This window comes from Triticum aestivum, chromosome 7A, assembly GCF_018294505.1.
Source record: "Triticum aestivum cultivar Chinese Spring chromosome 7A, IWGSC CS RefSeq v2.1, whole genome shotgun sequence".
NCBI lineage: Eukaryota > Viridiplantae > Streptophyta > Magnoliopsida > Poales > Poaceae > Triticum > Triticum aestivum.
In genome coordinates, this window is record NC_057812.1 from 521,211,300 (window position 1) to 521,227,703 (window position 16,404).

Sequence of the window (16,404 nt, forward strand, 5' to 3'; positions counted from 1 at the left end):
TTTATTATTTTTCCTGGAAACTTGGTCACATATAATGACACAATGTAGAGGTTTTCCAATTTTTTGATTTTTATTTGAATTTTTATGCCCGTTTCAAAATGCGGTCAAAACGCCGGGAATGACCGTTCCTAGCTAGTGGTTGAATCTTGGATTTTTTGGTATTTCTCTGATTTAGTAGATACTTATGTACCTAGAAATGATTTTTGGAAAAAAAATAAATAGCAAACTACGAGGTAGCTACAGTTCAAATTTGACCCGCTTCCTGCTGAATCAGCGGGAATTTGTCTTTTTCACCAGAGGTGGATCAAAACTTTTTACACCCGACCATTTGGTCAATTGTGCATTATATATGACCTAGTATTTTATAAAATTGATTAGGTACAATTTTGCAACAAACATATGGTAGGCCCTTCACAAAAAAACTCATTTTGGGAAATCAAAAAAATGGAAAACTGATTTTCGTCCAAAGAAAATAAAAGATTCCTTAGGCAAAATTGTTTGCCATTCCAGGATGCACCCTTGTGCACGATATGAGGTCATTTGAGTAGACTATGCCAAGAATGTGACCATAAGATTGACTATTTAAGTAGACTTTTTAAAAGTATTTATCGTATTAGAAGTTTGTTTTTTCCTAGACACTAGATCACACAATGCAAATGCTTTCCATTTTTTGATTTCTTTAATTCTTTATGCCAATTTCAAAACGCGATTAAAACCATGGGCATAACCGTTCGTAGCTGCGGATGGAATCTTACAAAACTTAAATGGCCAAAAAAGGCTAGAACGATTGGAAATGCATACAGGTTGGTTATCATCATCCATAAAATGTGGTGTAACTTGAGTGAAAATTTTAGTGGTTCCATTTTGCAAAATACTATTGGTAGTTGCTTCGTAAACCCCTTTGTTTTTAGCACTTAAAGACTATATTTTAAATTAAAGCCATATTCTCCAACCAATCAGGACGTCTCCCCGGGATCACCCTACCTTAGGCGATCAGAACCGTCCGATCATCCCTGATCTAACGGCAGACTTGACCCCCACCGTCTCACCTAACTAGCCCTAACACAACCCGCACCACTCGTCCTCTCGCCCCCCTACGCACCCACAGCCACCGCCCCCTCCCTCCCTCGCCCTCTCCTCCTTCCCTCCTCACGGCCGCCTCCACCACGCCACAAACCCCGGCGATGGCCTCGTGTTGATCCCATCCTCCCCCGGTCCCGTCCCCAGCCCCGCCCGGATCCACCATGCTTGTCCACAACTACCGCCCTCACCCCACCGTCGATCTCGCCCACGGCGGCCGCCACCACCCTGCCGTCATCCTCGCCCACGGCGGCCGCACCACCCCTCCGTTGACCTCTCCTTGATCCGCAACCAATCAAACCGCAACCAATACCCCACCCCACCCTTCCTCCCTCTCACTCGCATAGGTGCAGGCGCAGGGCACAATGCCCAATCCAAGGCGGCGTCGTCCTCGTGCGAGCTCGGAGTGGCCATGACGACGCAGGCGCTCGCGCCGCCGCCGCCGGAGCCGCACACGGCGGGGCGGTGGGCGGGCACGCTGCTGGCCGCCGCCGTCTACGCGCCGCGGGTCTACTACGTGCAGGGCTTCTACGTCGTCTCCTACGGCCTCAGCATCTACCGCCTCAACCTCCTCATCGGCTTCCTCTCCCCCATGGTCGACCCGGAGCTCGTGGCGCTCGACCAGGCCGGCTCCGCGCTCCCCACCCGCGGCAACAACGAGTTCAAGCCCTTCATCCGCCGCCTCCCCGAGTTCAAGTTCTAGTATATCCATCTCTTCTGCTGCCCCTTCTTCTGATTTGATTGCGTGAAATTGATGCTAAATTCGAGATCAGATGCAATACCCTTCTCGAGACCCAGATTTGATCGAATAGCTTGCTTCTTTTTCCGGCAGTTTCGCAAGATTCGCCTGCCAGCAAGTGGGCTCACCAACAACCCATTTGTAAATAGGTGGATAGCTGGAACATTTATACAGCCTTGCTAATTCATGTGCCTTGCCAGCTACTACGTTAGATGTGATACACCCATTTTTTTGACCTGCTTGAGCATTTTCCATTCATAGTCGGAGCCACTTGCTGACAAAGTTTTCTAGTGCAATTGCTTAGGATTGCATAGTGTGGGATTCTCCAGGTGAACTATTGCATTTGTGTGCAATTGGAGTTTTGTGGTGCTCTGACTTTAAGAGGTTGTGTATTCTGGAAAGGATATGTTGCATTTTCTAGGCCATTCCATCTTGCTAACTGCTTTTACTTCCCTATGAAGAGCTGTTAGCTTTCCATTTTGTAAAATAACTCCTTGTTAAGCCATTTGTTGTTCTGTCTGTGGTAGTCTCGGTGTTGTATGCATGGTTCAGAAGTTCAGATGGGATTCTACAATCAATATCTTTCCAGTTTGCAAGTACTATATGTTAACTGCCTCTGCCGCATTGCTTTTCAAGTCATTGTGGTGTTCTTTTAGTGGTATTTAGTCTGCTGTTATATGGTAACATTTTTGATCCTTCAATCTGCTCTCTAGGACTTAAAAATTCATTTGGTGCCTAATTGGTAGGCTTCCTCTGTTTCCTTGCTGCAGGTATTTACCAGGGTGGTGCGTCGAAGGTCAGGGTTGAACTTACAGAAGCTTACCCTTACAAATCGATATATCAGAACTAGTTTACTAGTCTTGACTTTGAGGATTTTTACTAACTGAAGCACCACATTTTTGTTGTTGTCCTGCTGTTGCTGCAGACCTTGTGAATGTCTTTGAGGTGTTCCTGCCTCAGCTTCTCCTGTACCCTAACCCCTCGGACCCATGACTCCTACATGCTCCTTTTATGGCATGCCACGAGGTCCAGGCCCCTGGTATTTCTTTTTTTTCCATGCACGCGACGACATGTCTGCCTGCCTGCCTGTGCCATGCCACGCCATTGCTGTAGCACCACTGCTCTGTTCTACCAGCATTAATAATAAGTGTGTCTAAGTATGTCCTGCTGAATGTGACAGTAGCTACCACTGTCAATGCACCTATGCTTTCCATTTTGTGTGTTACTCATCTGTCCCATAAGTTTGCATTACTCTGCATAGAGCTTGCTTCAAAACATTGCATTGTCTGAGTGAGTTACATTGTCTTCCAAATCCTGGTAATTAAGCCTAATAACATGTTCACTCACTCACTTGCCTCTAAAATAAGCTCCCACTACTTTTCTGAATTGAATCAGGTCTCTGAAATTTAAGCTTATAGAACCTACAGTGTCAATCAGGTCTCTGAAATTTAAGCTTATAGAACCTTGATATTTCTGGACTCAAATGTAAAACCTGCTTGATCCTAACTGTCATTGCCATGCACTACAGACATGTATTTCTCTTGGATTTATTTCTACATAAGCTGCATGTAGAATTCTGGTCTCTTACCTTTTTCATAGAAAGTAAAGGGGAAAAGGTTAATTTTATCTATTAACATGGCCATACCAGAAGGTTAATTTTTTTGAAACAGATATCAAGGGTAATTTGAGTTATTCATCATCTCCAAAAGCTAAACTGCTGTAGTTCTGCTGACCAACCTGCGTGTTTAACTTCAGGTGTGAGGAGGAGCCTATGGCTGAGACTGCATCAGCACAGATGCTGCAACCCATCACAGCGAGTTCCTCGGCCTCTGTTACGGACGATGCAGCAGTAACTCAGGACACCATTCATGCCTCGCTGCCACTTCTACATTTTCTTTCTCTGTTCTAGTTACTTATGTGATTTATTCCTGGTACTTGTTGCTACTGTATTCTGATTACTTGTCGGGACCGGTATTGAGAGATTTTGCTGGTTGCTTTGAGTACATTTAACTTGGAGTTCTCCAGTACTCCTAGATTTGCTACTCAAACAAATTTTGAGTACCTGCACTGGAAAGGATTGGAATACTCCTGGTACTTGCATAGGTTTAAAAATGACTTGCGTAGGTTTAAAAATACTCCTGGTACTTGTGATGAAACCAACAAGCAACTTGCTAACCTCTTTCAGTGTTCAATCATCTTTTCATTACAAATAGTATCTCCTATTAGGTGATCTGATTTGGAAGTTTAAGTACAATGATCTGGTAGGTAATTGGGCTGCTTAAATATTTCCTCTGATTAGTAATTTAATTTACCAATAGGTACTGGCAGTAAAAGAAACTGACATCCAATCAGTCTCAGGGATTGAATGATTTAGTTACCACATTGTGTCAATTAGTCTGCTCTTTGTTCCAACATGAATGATATATATTACTTAATCATGTGTAATTTTCTTTCCTTTTGTTATGTTGTAAGTGGATGTATAGTTTGCCAGTTTTTATCTCTGTTTGATGGGTTTTAACCAAAGCTCCTGAGTACTCGCTTGCTTTGTTTTTTTAAGCAACTACAAATTGTATGGGCATTTGAAGTTGTGGCTTATAATTGATCAATATTGTTTTGTAACGTGCAGATGCTGATCAGGACAAAGAAGTCGGAGGAAGCATAGTTCTAAGATTGCTGTCAACTGTCAAGTTTTGCATTAATGAAGCCCTTTATACTGCTCATGTTTCTTCGTGAAGCATAGTTCGTATGTGTGTATGATGTAGCAGAATTTGTGATTGTACACTTGTGGAGCAGAACTGGCTCATGTGATTGTACACTTGTGGAGCTTGTTATATGATTTTAAATTTGATGCTTATCACATTTGTATGTGTGTTATATGATGTAGCACTTTGATGGTTGATAATATTTGAAGTATTTTGTGTGTTTTTTGTGTGCCAATTTAAATACCAGGTATTTATTTGTGTGAAATAAAAATGAAGAATATTGCCCTGACGGCTAGGACCCAGTACTAGAACCTGAAAGTGGGGACCCACCTGATTAGTGAACCCAATTTAAAAAAAAAGAAAAAATGAAATTGTTGAGACAAAAAGGCCATGGCCCCAAAATAAAAAAGGCTTCAATGTTGGGCTTGGTCCATTTAGCTGACAAAAAATTCATAGGAAAAAATATATAAATGGGCTGAATTAATGGGCTCGGCCCATGTAGAATACCGAATTGGGCCGGGCTGAATCTTGTGCCACATCAGCTTGCCATGCTGGATGCCTACGTGGCCTGGGGAGGTTGCTAGTGACCAAAACAAAACAGTAGGCATATTTTGGTCGTAAATGTCCACGACCTTCTCACAGAGAAGGTCGTTAATTTCAGTTTACGACCGCCAGCTTTTGACATCTGTTTTTGGTCAAAAAAAGGTCACAAATGAAAAACAATGACCTTTCAGTGACCAATAGTCAAGGTCACAAGTTGACATATTTCTTGTAGTGGCCGGGGTGAGATACGGCACCCCCAAAGAACTGAAAACCACACCTGGCTCCACTGAAATGGTCAGACAAACCAAAGTAAGCCGACGAGCCGCGTATTGCGCTGCTAACTCGGCTTCTCGACGTGCTCGACCGTGATCCACCACATCCTGGGCATTAGCACCGCCAGCTGCCGGGTTATGCCCTTGCGGCGAGTTATGGTTTCACGCAATGCTTGATACAACTGGTTCATCAATAAACATGTTGTAGCTCCGACTTGGGCGAGGGGTGGATTGAATCCTCTCACGACTGTGCGAATAAGCTTGCTGTTGGGTCAGAGCCGTCTGAAGGAGCTCTCTAGCCCATTGTGTTTCAACTGCTACTGGGGACTCGCCTTCGATCGGGAGATCTGCCAATCGTGAAGCGGCGGCGATGATGTTATCCAATGGGTTCGAGTAATGACCTGAAGGTGGTGAGACGTGCTGTAATAGGATATTGTTCTGATGAGGCGGATCCGCCGCGCACGGCTGAACCGGCGCCCCCGTTCCGGGTGCCTCCGCCCGGTTTACCACTGGCTGGTTGCTGGTTCCCGCTCCTCGCGTGTTAAAGAGGTTCCTTCCCTCGTAAACCGAAGGCAGGTGAGACCGGTACCTTCTCCTCATGACATCATCTGATGCGCTCTGATCCAACATGAGCCGATAAGCCTGTGCCTCTAATTGGGCCCGCCCTGTGGCCATCCTAGTGTTCTCTGCTGCCAGATCTACCTTAGCTTGAGCTATCTGATCCTTCACCTTTGCAGTCTCTGCGTTATACTGATCCTGAATCACTGCGTTAACCTCAGCCGCCAGCAATGTCGCCAAAGTGTCGAATAAATCGGACAAAACCTGAATCGGCGCTGGCGCGGGGCCTCCTGTCCCAGCGGGTGTTGCAGCTGCTGAACTGGAAATCGTCGCTGCTGCGACAGAAGAATGTTGCACCGATTGTGTACCGGCCATGAAGATCTCAACTCAGCTCGATGGATCAGAGAGGTCCAGAATACTGTCGCCATTGGAACCACCACTAATCTGGCCATCATGCAGCTAATACAACGACTCGGTCTCTCCGGTTGAAGACTCGTCATCAGAGTAAACCACGGTTTCGCCACTAGATACCGATCTATCCTCAGATTCCACATCGTGGATGACTCCCACAAAGGCATGCTTTACGACAGGCTGAACTTGGGCAGGTCTCGCACGCTGAGCCGTCTCGATGATGTCGGTGCAGATGTCCGGCTCAGGGCCCGGTTCGCCGATCTTGCCAATGAAAATGTGTATTCCGCCAAAGGGGACCCGGTACCCGTACTCAATCGAGCTGGCCTCGGGGCCCCAGCCTGCGTCATCGATGTAGAGCTTGCTACAACGACTCTTGGTCATCCGACCCACAGCATACCCCTTGAGTCCTTCGAAGTTGCCCTTCAAGAACTTAAAACCATCGTGCGATAGCCCCACGGTGGGCGCCAACTATCGTGGTTTTGTCACGGCAGATGTCATCGTGAAAGGACTTAGTCGTGGTGCCATCGCGACCGGTTAGCTTGAAGGGGTTAAAGCGGACAAGGGACGCAAGAAATTATATTGGTTCGGCCCCTTACGATGAAGGTAAAAGCCTACTCCAGTTGTGATGGAATTGCTAGGGTTTCAAAGACCAGGGAGCGAATCCGCTTTGCCTGGCTCTCGAGTTATTGTTGTCTGTCTCTAAACCGCGGCCGGGTCGTCCCTTTATATACATAGGTTGACGCCCGGCGTTTTACAGAATCCGGAGGCCGGCTCATAAACGTGTCCGGCTCGGTTTCTACCTTTCCATGCCTTACAACATAAGTTACATATCATATGGCGGTTTATGTCTATGGGCTCTAATCCGCCTTTGGGCCCTGGGCCTTCATGTTAGATCTCCTCTGTAAAGCGCCATACTTCTTGTCTTCATGGGCTTCAAACTCGACTAACTCATTGTGGGCATAACCCGGCCCCTCATGGCCGGTTTATACTTAGTAGTAGTATCTCCAACACAAAGGTTACTAATATCCTAAGGAACTACCAAACACTATCAACAAGAAGTAGGTAGGGTGAATCTCGGGTTCAAAAACCCGTAAATGGAATACCTACCAACTAAATAACATCACGAGATGCTTTCGAGAATGATGGCCAGAATCATCACACTAGGAATATAAACATTGCTAGATTACTGGGTGGTTCTCTAGGATGCCTAGGGTCATAATACTAGCTCCAACATATATGTCCAAGCAACAGAGTACCTCAACTCACTGATTAGTGTGGTGAACTGGCCCAAAGGGACACCGAGAACGGAAAGAAGGGATTTGCAAATGCATCAGACTACTTAGAAACCTGGGATTACTCGGACAACATAACGGCTGTAAATGCTCAAAAAGATTTGAGACATCCTGCAAAATGGTGGCATAACCGCTCAACATCACAATATCAAGGTTCTGAGGCCAGCTATGAACACACGGAAGTAGTAGGAGCTGAACTGAGACTTGAATCCATCATTCATATAAGTCTATGGATTAGTAACACGTGATCCTAATAAAAAGGAGAGAAAGCCTAGTTCCTTAACCCCGTAGGAAAGATAAGATGACTCGGATAAAAAGGCATAAGGTAAAGGAGTAAAAAGAGTCTTACGTTCCCTTCCACAATCAATTCCCTTATATAACTAAAGCATTTCTAGACTCGACTTCGACCAGTTTGGCTTGGTAATCCTACAGGCAGTCAGGCTCTGATACCAAAACTGTCAGGACCCCGATTGTAAGTCACACCGATCTAGCATGTAACACATCATATCACTTTGCGGCCTCACGCACGGTATTCCCATGGGTGCCACCTTACCTGGCCTGGGACCGTTTGCACCTTTTGGCCCACGTATATGATAGTGCCGCTAGTATCCATATGACAGAGAACCCGGGCCAACATGACTAGTCGTGAACCCAAAGTGGCACTAACTTACAGGGACAAGCATGCATGACCCAACATCGAACGTGTCGGTCATCAGCGAGTGATTCCGGGCTGTAGCAACTGGGCTAGCAGGACTCCGGTAAACCGGGCTATAGTAGGCTAGCAGGGCTCCGGTATACACCGTGTGACATTTACCCGAAGGGACACACACATGATCGAAGTAGGACATATGCCGGCCAATCTAAGTGTTCCGGAGCAGTAGCAACCGGGCTAACAGGACTCCGGTAAACCGGGCTGTAGAAGGCTACCATGGCTTAGTGGAAGCACTAGACTACATTTCCCCATAAGAGAGGCTACCAAGGATAGACAACTAGGTTGTCGGATCCCACACATACCAAGCATTTCAAATCATGCACACAATATGCTCGATATGTGTAAATACAACATGGCATCACAACAAAACTCTATGACTCAAAGTATTTATTCATAAGGCTGCGAAGAGCCAGATATTACAAACATGGGTCTCATGACCCAACGTATAGAGCATACAAGCAACAAGCACAAGTGGAAGCTTAACTTGTCTGATTACAGACAACTACAAATGAAAAAGACTAAGAAGCCTGACTATCTACAAGACCCTATCGAGGGCACAAGATCATAGATGAGGTAACAAGCTAAACGTCAAAGTCCACGCGAAACTACTAGCGAGACTGAAGTCTCTCTACAAGAACATAAATTAAGCAAACATGAGTACAAATGTACCCAGCAAGACTTACATCAGATCTAGCTACATATGCATCCGTATCAAGAAAAGGGGGTGGTGGAGTTTAACTGTAGCAAGCCAGCTTTGACTCGGTGGCTATCCTGAACTATGACTACAAGTAACTCTTTTGGGGTGGCGCACACGAGTCCACATATTCACCATATCAATACACCACTATGGATCTGCTCCCATCTCCCTACGAGAACGCCATCCATAGCACTCACGCTTATCTTGCGCATTTTAAAGTATCCACTTTCACTTGTCTATGAACTGTACAGGCATCCCAAAAGTCCTTTACCGCGGACGCGGCTATTCGAATAGATCATTTATAACCCTGCAGGGGTGTACTTCTTCACACATGCTCACGCCACTTACCACCATGTACATGTCGTGTATCTCGGTATCTCGGCAACCTTCAAGTAGAAGCCTGGCGAGGGAGTCGGCCACGACCTGACTAACCACACAAGTCTCTAGTCCAGGTTTATCGCCTATTCGGGTTCCATCCGCGAGGGGATCCGGACGGGGTTTCACTCACAACCCCAAACGATGTGTGCAGGGTTCCCGGGACACCAAACGGGAGACTCGGTACACCGGGCAATGGTGTATCTACCGCATCATAGCCCACCCCCTAGGGTCAGCGCTATGCACGGCCTCCAACACATATCCTACAAACACCAGAAACTAGTTGCAACTCCTGGACAGAGGACAGGGGCGGTTAATAAGTCAAGAGAGTCAATTAAGGATCCCAATGTGTGGTAGTAGCTGTTCATGGATCACAAACACAGCACTCAGTTCCTGAGGACGGTTTCAATGAGACAACCCACCATGTACTCCTACATGGCCACTCACCGCTACCTTTACCAAATCGTGTTCACACACTTAGCTCTCAACAGTAGGACATGTTCACCACATTCCAATTCATTCCCGATGAATCAGACCTGACTCAACTCTAAGCAGTAGCAGGCATGACAACAAGCATGAATGAGTAGGCACATCAGGGCTCAAACAATTCCTAGTCATGCTAGTGGGTTTCATCTATTTACTGTGGCAATGACAGGTCATGAAGAGGAAAGGGGTTCCACTACCGCAACATGTAACAGTTGAATCGTTGTTGTCCTAATGCAGTAAAAGAGAGAAGGATCGAGAGAGTGGGATTGTATCAGAATGAACAAGGGGGTTTTTCTTGCCTGGCACTTCTGAAGATAGTATAGCTCTTTATCGGTGCCATCGATCACGTCGTCGGAAACATCGTCTACTAAGAGGAAACAACCACCGGCAGACACAAAAGGAACCACAATCAATGCAATGCACATTCATATGAATGATATGTCATATTGAAGTACTGAATTGATCTAGTGCAATAGTTAGTCATATTCATTGAAGTGGAAATCAAACCTATAGCAAATTCCAACTCCAAAACTAATTACCATTTATTCCATAATCATGAATTGTCCTATTCAGTGAGGTTAACTTGTTCAAACATGCATGAAAATTCCATATTCAGATTCTTTGGATTTTTCTGATCATTTTACATATATAAATCTTTTCAATCTGAGCTACAGATTATTTACTATGAATTTTAGAAGTTTAGGGTAATTTCTGAAATTTCCTGGTTATTTCGAATTAGAATAAATCCAGAAAAGGATTTACTGCGTCAGCCTGGCGTCAGTGTGATGTCAGCGTTCAACTGACCCGGTCCAGGTCAAACCTGACCTATGGGTCCCGCGTGTCAATGTCCAACAAAACTAACCAAGCTTAGTTAATACTAATCTAACTTAGTTAGCCAGGCGGGGCCCACTATCAGTGACCGGTGGGGTTGTTAGTGCCTAATTTAATTAGGTCACGTTAGCCGGCCGGAGATTAGCCGGCGACAACCACAGCCGACGGTGGGGGTTTGCCGGAGTTGCACCAGAGGCGACAGATCTACGCGCCGAGGGAACCAGAAGGTAGCCCGTGCCCGTGCGCATCCAGAGAAAGCAACGGGAGGGCGTGGGGTGCCCAGAGCTCGCCGGAAGCAAGCTCGTGGCGGTGGCCGGAGTGCTGGTGGGGTCGGGTTTGGTGCTTTGGTGCACGGGAGGAGAAGCTGGTGGGTACAACGTGCTCCTGGTGGTTCACTGTGCGCGCTTACGGGCTCAGACGTGGGTGGCGGCAGCTGTGGCCGCGACGGTGGGTGAAAGCTCACGGCTCTGGCGAATTTGACGGCTACGCGATGCAAATGAGGCCGGGGAGAGAGGGATTCAACGTAGGAGCTCACAGTGAGGTCGTCGTTGATCTCAGCGCGTTCGGGGACGGCTTGGAGACGATTGAACGTCAGTGGCGATCTCTGGCGGCAGAGGAGGAAGATGACGAGGTAGCCGGTGATGCAGGGCGCCTGGCGTCGCGGTGGCTCGGCAAGGCGAGGGAGGGCCCGTGGACGCGGTGCGCCTGGCGTCGCGTGGCTCGGCAATGTAGATGATGAAGACGACGCTGCGGTTCTTCTCGGCGGGTTGGCAAGGCGAGGGAGGGCCCATGGACACGGTGGCAGTGGACGGCGGCGATGAGCTCCGCTCAGTGGCTGCGTGCGAGAAACAGAGGAGGGGAGAGAGGATGGGAGTGAGCGGGTTGTGTTCGGGGACGAGCGTGGCGACGTCCTGGCAATTCGAGGCATAGGCAGGCAGGGTGGAGGTGGCCGGGCGCGTGCCCGCGCGCGGTGGCCACATGCCGCGCGTCCTTCTGGCGCGAGGTGGGAGACGGTGGCGGCTCTGGTGGGCTGGGCCAGGTAAGTGGACCGCCAGGTAGGTTTGGGGCCAGGTAGGTTTTCCCTCTCTTCTGTCTTTCTATTTCTTTTTGTTTTCTATTTTCTGAAGTTTGTTTTGATTTGATTTAAAATATAAAATCATTTTAGTAGCTTCTGAAAAGATTTGTGTAGCTTGATACTAAATATTCAAAGCCACTCATAGGTTCTCAGGGTTATCGGATTTATATTGTATACATAGCAAATATAAATCCAGTTCAAATAGTTATTGATTTAATTGAGAGTCCCAAAATAATCACTTCTGAGATTCCAAAAATATTGGTTTGAGTTTTAGCTCTTGCCAATATTTTCAGAGATTAGCAGGAACATTTTCTTGGGCACATTTGAAAAGATTTTAATGTTGATCATTTTTAAAGGTTTCTAAGGCTTTGAAAATTCCCTCAATTCAACTTCCTTGAAATTAAAATGATGCATGGATGCTTGACGCAACTAATACACTCAGGTATTCTAGGGCTCTGACACATCAAAAGTATGGCTCCCCAAGAAATTTCCCCCGGTAATGGTATCTAGAACATATCTATTCCAAGGGGTAACACCCACGTAAAAATTTCGAAGGAGAATGGTAGTAGATTGCTTACGAGTAGATCTATTTTGAGCATTGCAAATTCTATACCAAGCATCTTCCAAAATTTCTCCTTCCCTTTTCTTAAAATTAAGAAATTCATTCTCGGGAGTGCTAGCAATGGTAGGAGGATTAGCCATGAGAGCAAATCAAACGATCTAGCACACGAGCAAACACAAAAGCTAGCGAAAATATGGACGAAAGAAGGGCGAATAAAAAGGCAAATATTTTTGTATTTTTCTAAAAACGTTTTAGAAGTGGGGGAGAGGAAAATGAGAGGAAAATGGCAAATAATGTAATGCAAGAGATGAGAGTTTTCTGATTGATACTTGGTAGGCTTGACTTAGATCTCCCCGGCAACGACGCCAGGAACTCTTCCTGCTACTTCTTGAGCTTGCGTTGGTTTTTCCTTTGAAGAGGAAAGGGTGATGCAGCACAGTAGAGATAAGTATTTCCCTCAGTTAAGAACCAAGGTATCAATTGAGTAGGAGAAACGGCAAGTCCCCAATATATGCACCTACACAAACAATCAAACACTTGCACCCAACGCGATAAAGGGGTTGTCAATCCCTTCACGGTCACTTGCAAAGGTGAGATCTGATAGAGATAGATAAAACTAAATAAAAGATAACTAAATATTTTTGGGTTTTTTGGTTTATAGATCTAAAAATAAAAGATTGCAAAATAGTAGATAGGAAATAAATATGATGTAAAATCGACCCCGGGGCCATAGGTTTCACTAGAGGCCTCTCTCCTGAAGGCAAATAATATGGTGGGTGAACACATTATTGTCGAGCAATTGATAGAAAAGCGCAACCCCCCTGAAAGTTAATGGGCCTAATGGGCCATAGTGGAGCAAAGGAGGCATGCCACAGGAGGTGGCGCCCCCCCCCCTTGCCCAATCTGAATTGGATAAGGGGAGGGGGCACGACCCCCCTCTTTCCTTCTCCTTCTCCCTCCTTTCCCCTTTCCCCCTCTCCGTTGGAAGGAAAGGGCGGGTGGCGAATCCTACTAGGAACGGAGTCCTTGTAGGACTCCCCCCTCTTGGTGCACCCCTTAGGCCGGCCTCCTCCTCCCCCTCTTTTATATACATGGGCGGGGGAGCACCCCAAAGGCACAATAGTTGTTTCTTAGCCGTGTGTGGTGCCCCCTCCACAGTTTACTCCTCCGGTCATAGTGTCGTAGTTCTTAGGCGAAGCCCTGCGCGGATCACATCACCAACACCGTCGTGCTGACGGAACTCTCCCTTGACCCTTTACTATATCAAGAGTTCGAGGGACGTCATCGAGCTGAACGTGTGCTGAACACGGAGGTGTCGTACGTTCATACTTGGATCAGTTGGATCGTGAAGATGTTCGACTACATCAACGACGTTAACATAACGCTTCCGCTTTCGGTCTACGAGGGTACGTGGACACACTCTCCCCATCTCGTTGCTATGCATCTGCTAGATAGATCTTGCATGATCATAGGATTTTTTTTGAAATTGCATGCTATGTTCCCAAACAATACGCACTCTTAACTTTTCGCAATTTGCTAGCCTCTACGGTACCATGCATTTCCCTTTCTCACCTCTAGAGTCGGTGCAAACTTCGCAGGTGCATCCAAACCCCGTGATATGATACGCTCTATCACACATAAGACTTATTATATCTTCCTGAAAACAGCCACCATACCTACCTATTATGGCCCTTCCTTAGCCATTCTGAGATATATTGCCATGCAACTTCCACCGCATCCGCTTTGATGACTTGAGCATTCATTGTCATATTGCTTTGCATGATCGTAAGATAGCAAACATGATATTTCCATGGCTTGTCCTTTTTTGATATCGTTGTTATGCTAGATCATTGCACATCCTGGTACACTGCCAGAGGCATTCATAAAGAGTCATACTTTGTTATAGGTATCAAGTTGTAATTTTTATTTCTTTCGAGTTATAAGTAAATAAAAGTGTGATGATCATCAATTTTCATTATTAGAGCATTGCCCTAGTGAGGAAAGGATGATGGAGGCTATGATTCCCCCACAAGTCGGGATGAGACTTCGGACAATGAGAGAAAAAAATATAAAAAGAAAAAAGGAAAAAAAGAAAAAAGAAAGAAAATAAAGAAAAGAAAGAAAAAAGAGAGAAAAAACAAATAAAGAGAGAAGGGGCATGCTAGTTCCACACTTGTGCTTCAACGTAGCACCATGTTTTTCATATGGAGAGTCTCCTATGTTGTCACTTTCATATACTAGTGGGAATTTTTCATTATAGGATTAGATGCACACCCACTTAGTTTTCATATTGAGCTTTCATACACTTATATCTCTTAGTGCATTCGTTGCATGGCAATCCCTACTCCGCGCATTGATATGAATTGATGGGCATCTCCATAGCCCGTTGGTTAGCCGCGTTGATGTGAGACTTTCTTACCTTTTTGCCTTCTCTATGTTTACCTCTATCATCATACTCTATTTCACCCGTAGTTCTATGTCCATGGCTTGCGCTCATGTATTGCGTGAGGGTTGAAAAAGCTGAAGCGCGTTAAAAAGTATGAACTAATTGCTCAGCTTGTCATTGGGGTTGTGGATGATAAATACTTTGTGTTAAGAAGACAGAGCATGACAAGACTATATGATTTTGTAGGGGTAGCTTTCTTTAGCATTGATATTTTGAAAGACATGATTGTTTGTTGGAATGCTTGAGTATCGATGTATTTATGTCAAATTACAAACTATTGCTTTGAATCACTCGTTTCTTAATATTCATGCCATGATTAGATATATGATCAAATTTATGTTAGGTAGCATTCCACATAAAAAATATATTTTTTACCATTTACCTACTCGAGGACGAGCAGGAATTAAGCTTGGGAATTCTGATACGTCTCCATCATATCTATATTTTTTCATTGTTTCATGCCAATATTATACAACTTTTGCATACTTTTGGCAACTTTTTATATGATTTATTAACGTGATCTAGTGCCCAGTGCCAGTTCCTCTTTGTTGCATGTTTTTTGCTTCATAGAAAATCCATATCAAACGAAGTCCAAAGGCGATAAAAAATTTACGGAGAAGTATTATGGAATATATGTGATTTTTGGGAGGTGGAATCAACGCAAACGGGGGCCCACATGCCCCAAGATACACCAGGCGTGCCAGGGGGTGCCAGGCGCGCCCAGGTGTCTTGTGCCCGCCCCGTAAGGCGGTTGGGGCCCTTCTTCTGGCGCAAGAAAGATAATTTATGGAAAAAAATCTTGTAATTTTTTTAGCACAATCGAAGTTACGGATCTCCGAGAATTTAAGAAACAGTGAAGGGCCAGATCTGAGGAACGCGAAACAGAAGAGAACAGAGGAGGAGATCCAATCTCGGAGGGGCTCCCACCCCTCCGCCGCGATGGAGGCCACGGAACAGAGGGGAACTCTTCTCCCATCTAGGGGGGACTCCAAGGAAGAAGAAGGAGGAGGGGGCTCTCTCCCCCTCTCTCCCGATGGCGCCGGGGCAAGGATCGTAACGGCGATCTACATGAAAAATCTTGCTAGCGTCAACACCAACTTTCTCCCCCTCTATGCAGCGGTGTAACACCTCTTCTCCCCGCTGTAATCTCTACTTAAAAATGGTGCTCAAAGATTCGTCTCCAACGTATCTATAATTTATGAAGTATTCATGGCATGTTTACAATAGTTTTATATGATTTCGGTATGATTTGATTAGAACTAACCCGGACTGACGCTATTTTCAGCAGAACTACCGTGGTGTTGTTTTGTGCAGAAATAAAAGTTCTTGGAATGCGATGAAATTCAATGGAGAATTTCTCTGGAAAATATAAAAAATACTGGAACGAAGAGTTACTGGAGTGGAGGCCCGTGGGCTCCACGAGGGTGGAGGGCGTGCCCGTGTGCCTCGTGGACTTCCCGTGGGGCCCCCTGACTTGTTCTCGATGCCAACCTCTCCTATAAATACCCAAACCTCTAGAAAATAACATAGATCGGAAGTTTCGCCGCCGCAAGCCTCTGTAGCCATGAGAAATCAATCTAGGCCCTCTTTGGCACCCTGCCGGAGGGGGCCATCATCACCAGA

At 45.7% G+C, this 16,404-nt stretch overlaps 1 pseudogene; it reads left to right on the forward strand.

Annotated features, from left to right (window-relative positions):
- Positions 1–717: 717 nt before the first annotated feature.
- Positions 718–15,527, forward strand: LOC123151184 (protein RER1B-like; annotated as a pseudogene).
- The last annotated feature ends 877 nt before the right edge of the window (positions 15,528–16,404 follow it).